At 53.7% G+C, this 8,586-nt stretch overlaps 2 non-coding genes across 2 annotated transcripts; one reads left to right on the forward strand and one right to left on the reverse strand.

The window, feature by feature from the left end:
• The first annotated feature begins 3,285 nt into the window (after positions 1–3,285).
• On the forward strand, positions 3,286–3,357 carry TRNAA-CGC (transfer RNA alanine (anticodon CGC)). Its single transcript has one exon. It is a non-coding gene; the product is annotated as a tRNA-Ala (tRNA).
• A 207-nt stretch (positions 3,358–3,564) lies between these two features.
• Positions 3,565–3,635, reverse strand: TRNAG-GCC (transfer RNA glycine (anticodon GCC)). The gene has a single exon. It is a non-coding gene; the product is annotated as a tRNA-Gly (tRNA).
• Between the last annotated feature and the right edge of the window lie 4,951 nt (positions 3,636–8,586).

The following is an 8,586-nucleotide window of genomic DNA, read 5'->3' on the forward strand; positions in this document are numbered from 1 at the left end:
GAAACACAGACTTGTCCATCTGTGTCCTCAGAGCCCTGCTGTGATCCCTGTTCCCATGCAGCCTGGGGACTTTGGAGCAGAGCTCTTGTAGGCTCCACCAGCGTGCAGAAGAGTCGCTTGGAAAACAGCGAGCTTATGCTTGGAAAACTCGAGTTTGTGCGTGTGTCTGACGAGAATTGATGAAAAACCAGAAACTTGAGTAGATCAAAGAAAAGCCCGTCCCCAGGGCCTCCCTGAAAGGCTGAGGTTCCCTCCCGAGGTACCAGGAATGAGTTAATCCCACCAAGGAATGCGGAGGGGCTGCCAGATAACAGAGTGACATTGTTTTTCCCTGATGTCAGCACAGAAACCCAAACACAAAGAGGTGAATGTAGTCCTTAGAGGCAGCTGAATGTGGAGCTTGTGCCGGCATCCAGCCGCATTGAAACAAGATGACAAAGTGTTTCCTGGAAGCAGGGGCTGGCTCCGGCCAGCTGGGCCGGCCACCGAGCTGGGGAGGATCAGGGATGTGCCCTGGTGGTGGGGAGGGGATGTGCCCTGGTGGGGAGCTCAGGGGTGTGCCCTGGTGGGGAGGATCAGGGATGTGCAGTGGTAGAAGAGTCAGGGATGTGCCCTGGTGGGGAGGATCAGGGATGTGCCCTCAGGTGTGTGCCATAGTGGGGAGGGTCAGGGATGTGCCCTGGTGGGGAGCTCAGGGATGTGACACAGTGGGAAGGCTCAGGGATGTGCCCTCAGGTGTGTGCCATGGTGGGGAGCTCAGGGATGTGCCATAGTGGAAGAGTGAGGGATGTGACACAGTGGGAAGGCTCAGGGATGTGCCCTCAGGGATGTGCCCTCAGGTGTGTGTCATGGTGAGGAGCTCAGGGATGTGCCCTCAGGTGTGTGCCATGGTGAGGAGGCTCAGGGATGTGCCCTCAGGTGTGTGTCATGGTGAGAAGGCTCAGGGATGTGCCCTGGTGGGAAGGGTCAGGGATGTGACACAGTGGGGAGGGTCAGGGATGTGCCCTCAGGTGTGTGTCATGGTGAGGAGGCTCAGGGATGTGCCCTGGTGGTGGGGAGCTCAGGGATGTGCCCTCAGGTGTGTGCCATGGTGAGGAGGCTCAGGGATGTGCCCTCAGGTGTGTGTCATGGTGAGAAGGCTCAGGGATGTGCCCTGGTGGGAAGGGTCAGGGATGTGACACAGTGGGGAGGGTCAGGGATGTGCCCTCAGGTGTGTGCCATGGTGGGGAGCTCAGGGATGTGCCCTGGTGGGAAGAGGGGAGGCTCAGGGATGTGCCCTCAGGTGTGTGTCATGGTGGGGAGGCTCAGGGATGTGCCCTCAGGTGTGTGCCATGGTGGGGAGGGTCAGGGATGTGCCCTGGTGGTGGGGAGCTCAGGGATGTGCCCTCAGGTGTGTGCCATGGTGGGGAGGGTCAGGGATGTGCCCTCAGGTGTGTGTCATGGTGAGGAGGCTCAGGGATGTGCCCTCAGGTGTGTGCCATGGTGAGGAGGCTCAGGGATGTGCCCTGGTGGGAAGGGTCAGGGATGTGACACAGTGGGGAGGCTCAGGGATGTGCCCTCAGGTGTGTGCCATGGTGGGGAGCTCAGGGATGTGCCCTGGTGGTGGGGAGCTCAGGGATGTGCCCTGGTGGGAAGTGGGGAGGCTCAGGGATGTGCCCTCAAGGATGTGCCCTGGTGGCAAGGATCAGGGATGTGATTGTGCCCGGAGCAGGACAGGGCCCCATCCTGCTCCCTGCTGTTTATGAACACACAGCTCTGCTAGGGCTGGGGCTTCACCCCGTAATTCACATCCATCCATGGGCATTTTATTTTCCTTCTCGGTCACTTATGGCAGCTTATTTTCTCCTGCAGCATCCTAGTGCTGTATCTTTCCTGAATAATTCACCTTTTCTGTGTTTGGCAGGTGATGAGGTCTAGAGGATAGTTAGACCAGGCTAGAAGAGAAGCCTTGTTTCACATCAATATAGGCAGCACTTGTATTGCTGCCACAGGGACAGGAATTAAACACTTGCTGATAGGCTCTGGATGTGGAGCTGCTCTTCTCAGCAGGCAGAATGTGCTCTGCCTTCTTCCACCTCCCAGAGGGGAAGTTCCACAACTGAGTGACTGTCCATCACAGCTGACAAATCCATAACACCATAGTAATGTCTGTATTATTCATTTTTGGCTATTCCAAACTCTACAGGAAAGTAAACAAAAAGAGAAAAAACTGAAGAGAAATATTTAAATTGCTTTGTGTTTTTATTGCAAGGTTGGTATTAGCACCCATGGCTCAGCCTGGTGAGGAGCCATGGCTACTCTGCACATTAGGTTACACACAAACCAGAGTTTGTAACCAGATCCAGTAACTCCCAGAAAGCAGCTTCTTAAAATCTGGCTGGAAGAAAGTCAAGCCATAAGCACTGTTTTCTGACAGGATGGAAAAACCTGAGTGGCCAAGGTTATGGATGTCAAAATGGGAATGGCTGGGGGAGAAGGGCCCTGAGGGATTGGTATTGCTGCTTGTGGGAGAATAAATTAAATTAATTTATTTAATAAATTAAATATAGTATCCAGTATTCCTCCCTGTGAGGGAGGTGAGGCCCCGGCACAGAGCAGCTGTGGCTGGACCCTGGATCCCTGGCAGTGCCCCAGGCCAGGCTGGACCCTGGGGCTGGGAGCAGCTGGGACAGGGGGAGGTGTCCCTGCCATGGCAGGGTGGATGGGATGGGATTTAGGGTTTCAAACCCTCTACACCCGAATGGGGTGGGATTTAGGGTTTCACACCCACCCAGGCTGTGAGCTGTGGGGTGGCTGGGCTGCACTGAGGGCACGCAGCACTGCCATGGAAATGGCGTTTGGGTTCTGACACCGGCGGCACCGCGCAGCTCCGGTGAAGGCAATGGACGGCGCTGGTTCTGCTGGGTCTCCGCACGGGAACAACGTGTTTGGGTTCCTCTCCGTCAGCACCAGGGCTCCAGACCCGCCGGGTCCTGTCCCCGCTGGGGGATCAGCACCGCGGGCTGCCCCAGGCCCGGGGCTCTGCCTGCGGCTCCCCGCACACGGACGGGCCGCTGCCGCCCCCGGGGCTCCGAGTCTTGGTCCCGGGGCTCCGTGCCCGTGTCCCGGGGCTCCACGGCTGTGTCCCACTGCCGCCGGCGGGGCTCCGTTGCCGTGTCCCGGTGCGGGCGGAGCGCGGTGCCGGCAGAGGGAGTTGTGTGGGGACAGAGCAGGACAGGACCGGCACCAGCACAGGCCGCAGCCCGCCCTCCATTTGGGGGCGCCCGGCGAAAGGCCCTCACAGCCGGGGATGTAGCTCAGTGGTAGAGCGCGCGCTTCGCATGTGTGAGGTCCCGGGTTCAATCCCCGGCATCTCCAGGCGTTCTTTTTTTTCTTCTTTATTTTATTTTTTTTTTCCCCGTCTCCCCTCGCGGCCGCTGGTTCCGCCGGGCCACGCCTGCCCCGCGCCTCCGGCACCGCCCAGCCCGGCCCGGTGCCGCTTCCTCCCGCCCGGGAGCCCACGGGGAAAATCAAAACGCGGCGGCCACAAAAGCGGCGGCTTCTCCGCCGGCAAAAAAAACAGGTTGCATTGGCCGGGAATCGAACCCGGGCCTCCCGCGTGGCAGGCGAGAATTCTACCACTGAACCACCAATGCGTGCTTCGGCAATCCTTCCCGCCCCTGCCTGAACCAGCTCACCGACTGCACCGATGGCATCGACCAGACCGCACCCATTTGCTTCATTCTGTTCCCCAGCCCCGCGCAGCACTTTCCAGCCATCATTTCCAGGGCAAAAAAAGTTTTTAAAAAGTCAGCACTAGCCATTCTACATTGTTCCTCTAAAGGATTAAAAAAACCCTGCCAAAGTGTATAATGCACGCACCATACACACCACAGAGTCTGGCCTGGCTGTTGGTTTTGGTCTTGTTCATCTCTCACAGATGCAAGATGTCACTACTGACATTACATTATTTCTGTAATAATTTTAAAAACTTTTTTTCCCTCTGCAAATTCTTTGAAAACTTCTTTTGTTTCTAAGCATTCTGTTTGTATCAGGGATAAACTAATATTATCCCTTGAATAAGCAAGGAGTGATTTAATGGAAGAACTTCAGGAAATTACAGGTGAAGGTTTCCAAGATTCTTTACCCCTAGCACTATGGCTGGAGTCGATCTTAAAGGTCTTCTCCAACCTAAATGGTGCTGTGATCATTCTTTACATTTAAAAGCTTTCAGATCAAGTCACAAATGTGTATTTTTGTTCCTTTTCCACCCTGGAAGGACTTTGCCTGGGGAGGCCAGTGGTTAAGGGCTCAGAGGCTCAGCTGACCCACAAAGGAGTCATCAGAGTATGCCCACAATGGTCTCTGTGACTTGCCAGGTGATGACATTTCAGCACACTGTGCTGTGTGTGGTGATGTCAGCAGTGAGTCCCAGATTGTGCTGTGACATGGCCATGCTGTGTCCCAGAATAAACTATCAATTTGCCTTGGACATGCTCCCACAAACAGCCACACGTGAGCCAGAGTCCAAGGAAAAGCTGCAACAAGTGCTTCACATCAAGGGAACGTGGAGATTTACGTAAAAAAGTGCTGGAGAACAGGGCCTGGGCAGGAGGAACAGCTACAACCACCCACCTCACACAGGTCAGAAGCAGGTGTTTTCTGGTTCAACCTTCTGGCACTGCAGGTCATGTTCCAGTGTCCTGTGCTTGGATGTGCATGGACACCACAAGGTAACAACCCAGCACAGCTCCCTTTCCTTCTCAGCTTTCGCTGCCAGAAGACAACATAATAAAAACTGTAAGTAATAATTATCATTTAGGCTGTGGCTTACAGTTGGATTAGTCAGTCTAGCAAAACTGTTTTCTCAGACAAGCCTGGGACCAAAACCCCACAAGCACTCAGGCAAAAGATTTTCACATTGGGAAGCCCTAATTCCCCATTTTACTGTGTCTGTAAACTGAAAAACTGTTTTCTCAGACAAGCGCAGGACCAAAAACCCTCCAAGCATTCAGGTAAAAGATATTCGTATTGAGAAGCCCTAACTCCCTGTTTTACAGTGTCTGGGAGTCAGCCACACAGAGGCCTCCCCTCCTGTTCTCCACCTCCTCTCACTGCCGGTGAGCCGGGGCTCTGCCAGGCAGGGACACCTGGCACCATCTGTGCCCAGCAGCTGGGACCAGCAGCGTGCCCTCGGAGAGGGGCACGGAGCCAAAGAACCGTGGGCTGGCTGAGGCTGGAGAAGCCCTGGGAGATCACCGGGTCCAAGGTCCTCAGCACTGGCAGGGCACCTCTGATCCCTGTCCCCAGGTGTCCCTCTGCTCTGGGGGGCAGGCAGAGCAGAACGTGCTGTCTGTGCCACAGTTTGGAGAATTATTGCACAGAGGGTCCCACAGTGACAGACTGGGCACTGCCTGTTCCCAGAGCAGAAATGGGAGCTGTCCTTGCACTCATGGTTAGCAACTCACAGAACAGTTTCCCATGTCCCTTGGACCGTTCTGCAAATGCTCAGAACATCTGGGAGTGTTGGCTGAGGTCCTGCAGGGAATTCTGTCACCAGGAGGAGTTTGGGACTCCCAGGCCTCCCTGGGGCCCAATGTCACCCCAGAACATGCTCTGGGAACCCGTTCCCAAGCTGAGTGAGCCAGGCTCACACTTGGCTTCCCTCGGAACTGACTGGGAGTAGGAGGGTGCTGAACAGGGCAGAAATCGACACCTGCAATATGAGAAATGGTGCTCCAGAGCCTCAGAACTGCTGAAAATCTCACAGGGTCAGTTCAGCTGAGTAGGAATCAGAACCCTACTCCAACAGAACAAGTTCTAAGGGGTTCCTTGCCTTAGTTGTTACAATGGCTGGGAGAGCATTCCCTGCCAAGCTGCAGTGCAGAGGGATCTGTTCTGTGTGCCCCAATGGACACAGCACTGTGGCAGCAAGCCCAGAGCAGGTCACAGAGTTGGTGAGGGGACTGGAGCTCCCTGCGAGCCTGAGAAAGCTGGGCCTGTTCAGCCTGGAGGGGAGCAGCCTCTGGGGACACCCCAACCCCTAACCCTAAACCCTACACCCTGAGGGACACCCAAACCCCTAACCCTAAAACCTGAGGGATACCTCACAGCCCCTTCCAGTGTCTGAAGGGGTGTACAGCAGAGCCAGAGAGGGACCCTTCACCAGGAGCTGCAGGGAGAGGGCAACGGGGAATGGCTTCACACTGACAGAGGGGAAATTTAGGTTGGATATGTGGAATAAATCCTTCCCTGGCTCAGGTTCCCAGAGCAGCTGGGGCTGCCCCTGGATCCCTGGCAGTGCCCAAGGCCAGGCTGGACACTGGGGCTTGGAGCAGCCTGGGACAGGGGAAGGTGTCCCTGCTTCTGGCTGAGGCCTGACAGGGCAGAGCCCAGGAGCTTCAGGTGTTTCTGCTGTGCCCCTCTGAGGAGGATGCTGCAGCTCAGGGCCACCCGCAGCCTCTCTCCCCAAGTTCAGCTGGTGCACTGTGACAGGAACAAGGCTGGGTTGATAGGCAGTGGTAAATCCACTCAAATCAAGCCTAAAAGTGCAGGTGTGGCTTACCTGGGGTGTGGCAGTGGGTATCGTTGCTTCCCTCCTGCCTGCTGGCTTGGACACGTGCTCCCCTGTCTCGTGGAGGGACTGTGCAGTCATCCCATATAAAATGGGTGTTGCACTGATCTTTGTCCTGGCACATGAAAGTGGGAAGTGTGATGGCACAGCTGTACCTGTACCGCTGGCTCTGGTCCACCTCCTCATGTGGAGCTGTATTAAAGCGTGTACCTCCTGAAGGAGCAGCTGAGGGAGCTGGGAAGGGGCTCAGCCTGGAGAAAAGGGGGATCAGGGAGGACCTTGTGGCTCTGCACAGCTCCTGCCAGGAGGGGACAGCCAGGGGATTTGGGATCATCCCAGGGAACAGGGAAAGGAGGAGAGGGAACGGCCTCAGGCTGGGCCAGAGCAGGCTCAGGGTAGACATCAGGTTGAAAATTTTTAGAAATTCAGGAAGAATTTTTCACAAAAGTGTGGTCAGGCCTTGGCAGGGCTGCCCAGGGAGGTTTGGAGTGCCCATCCCTGGAGGTGTCCCAGGAATTCCACAATGTGGAACTCAGGGCTCTGTGCTGGGGACAAGGCAGGCATACGGCACAGCTGGGATTTGGTGGTCTTGGAGGTTTTCCAGCCTTAGGAATTCTGTGATTCTGTAAATGGAGATCTTAGAAATAAAGCCCAATGAGTAAATCAGAGCACCATGAAGGACAGCAAACCTCTGTGTAAGAACAAGCTGGTGTTTCACTAACTCACACACCAGGCAAGCCCAGTCAAGACTTCCAAAGCACTGAAGATAACAAGAGGCCTTGCAAAATGGCTTCTCAAAGCCTCTCCATAAAGGTTTCCCAAGCGTGTTCCTGTCTCCTCTTCCGGAGTGCAGAGAAATTGCTCCATCCCCGGCGAGTTCTCCGCTGAGTGGAGCACACGCACATCAACTCGATTTTAACAGGTCACGGAATAAGCCGGGCATTTAAAAATATCCACCTACCCAAAAGGACAAATGAATCCGTACTGTGGAGCCCTCAGCAAAGATGGTTGGAACAAAACAAACAAAACAATCCTGGTAATCTTTTAGGGGAGACTTATAATGTAGAACAACTTGTCAGTGCGGGTTAAAGTTTTAAGGCCTAGCAATTTTGACAGCGTCCCTTTGAGCACAGCGAGCGCGCGGGGACGAGCAGGACAGCAAAAGGTCACTTGGTCACACATATCTGCTGCCTCTCTGAAGTTTAGCTCAAGACCCACCAGGCACGTCCCAATTAATTATTTAAATCTGCAGGGAGAAATATTTCAGTAGATGAAAAAGCATAATCTGAAATTCTGGGGAAGGTACAGGATGGCTGGCATGGTGCTGAGGGAAAATGGGGCGAGATATCCCTGCCACAGGACACAGAGGAGCCACTCCCATCCAGGAATGCTGATTGCTCCAGATACCAGCCTCTCAGGGATTTTCCAATATCCTTTCTTTTTCAATGGAATCGTTCTGGATCACAAAAGGTCACTGAAACCAAATTGACAATGATACATGTGGTTATTTAAAATAACTCTTCCCGGCACAATTATTGATGATGTTGCTGGCAATCTGTAAGTTCCTTATAAATGCATGGACACCCTGAAACTGTTCGTCCCAGATCCTGCCTAAAGTGTCCCAAAGGAAAGCCATCAGGCAGGCAATGCTGGGGAAATGGGCACTGGAAACAAACAGGAGACTCAAATCCTGGATTTATTCATTACAGGATACAAGGCTGGGAATTTTAAAAAGTCACTGTATGTGTCTTTGAACAGGTTTTCTAAGCTTTTCCTAATCAATTCAATGGAGAAAATACCTGGATAAACAGCAGACATGTACAGTCCCAGGGCTGGTTTTCATCTGTCATTGTCTGAGAGAAAAAAATAATACAGCACAAATTCTGAAGAGCCTTTTGCCTTGCTTTTGCTGAATACAGTTTCTCACTCCAGCACAGGTACAGAAAATAAATTTAATAGATTTTTCTTTTCATATTTCCTGCCACAACAAAGCTCCTTAAACGTTTAAAGAGAAAATAACTACTCTTGACTAG

This window comes from Molothrus ater, chromosome 7, assembly GCF_012460135.2.
Source record: "Molothrus ater isolate BHLD 08-10-18 breed brown headed cowbird chromosome 7, BPBGC_Mater_1.1, whole genome shotgun sequence".
Taxonomy (NCBI): Eukaryota; Metazoa; Chordata; class Aves; order Passeriformes; family Icteridae; genus Molothrus; species Molothrus ater.